Here is a 685-nt window from a genome sequence, read left to right as displayed (position 1 = left end):
AGAATTAGCACTAAATTATATTTAGCTTATCATATAGTTTCATGCATTATTTTATTTTTAGAATAATAAAAATTATAATATAACTAGTAGTAATATCAGTTATTAATAAAAAGTTATTATTTTATTTTTAAATCAACTTTACAAATTTAATGTCATTATAGTATAATATTGTTTACATTAATAAACTTTGATATTTTTATTTTATTAGAAATTTAAGACTTTGTTTTGTTGTATTATATTATTTGATTTGTAATAAAAATAATTAATTTTGAGACTTTTGAAAGATAAATATTATCAAAGGTAAAATTAATTTTTTAAAATGTTAAAAAATAATTTATAAGTTATAATTGATTTTATATAATTTAAATAAAAAATTAAGTTTTTTAAAAAAAATCAGTTTTTAGATAAAAAAAATTATTTTTCTAAATAAAAATAGATTTTTATGTGCAAAAACTAATTTTTTTCATGTAAAAACTGATTTTTTTTAAATTGATCTTTTATTTAAAATCAAATCGGTTTATTAACCTAAACAAAATTTTTTATTAGTCAAAATCAGAATTATTTTTTGTTAATCTTAACCATATATAATCCAAAATATTAATAATAAATTTAAAAATAAAATAATTATAGTTATAAATTTTATTTTAATATAAATATTATTATATAATTTTTATTAAGATTTTTG

The sequence above is a fragment of the Arachis ipaensis genome, chromosome B06 (genome assembly GCF_000816755.2).
Source record: "Arachis ipaensis cultivar K30076 chromosome B06, Araip1.1, whole genome shotgun sequence".
Taxonomy (NCBI): Eukaryota; Viridiplantae; Streptophyta; class Magnoliopsida; order Fabales; family Fabaceae; genus Arachis; species Arachis ipaensis.
The sequence above is the reverse complement of the archived record's forward strand: the minus strand, read 5'-3'. Positions refer to the sequence as shown.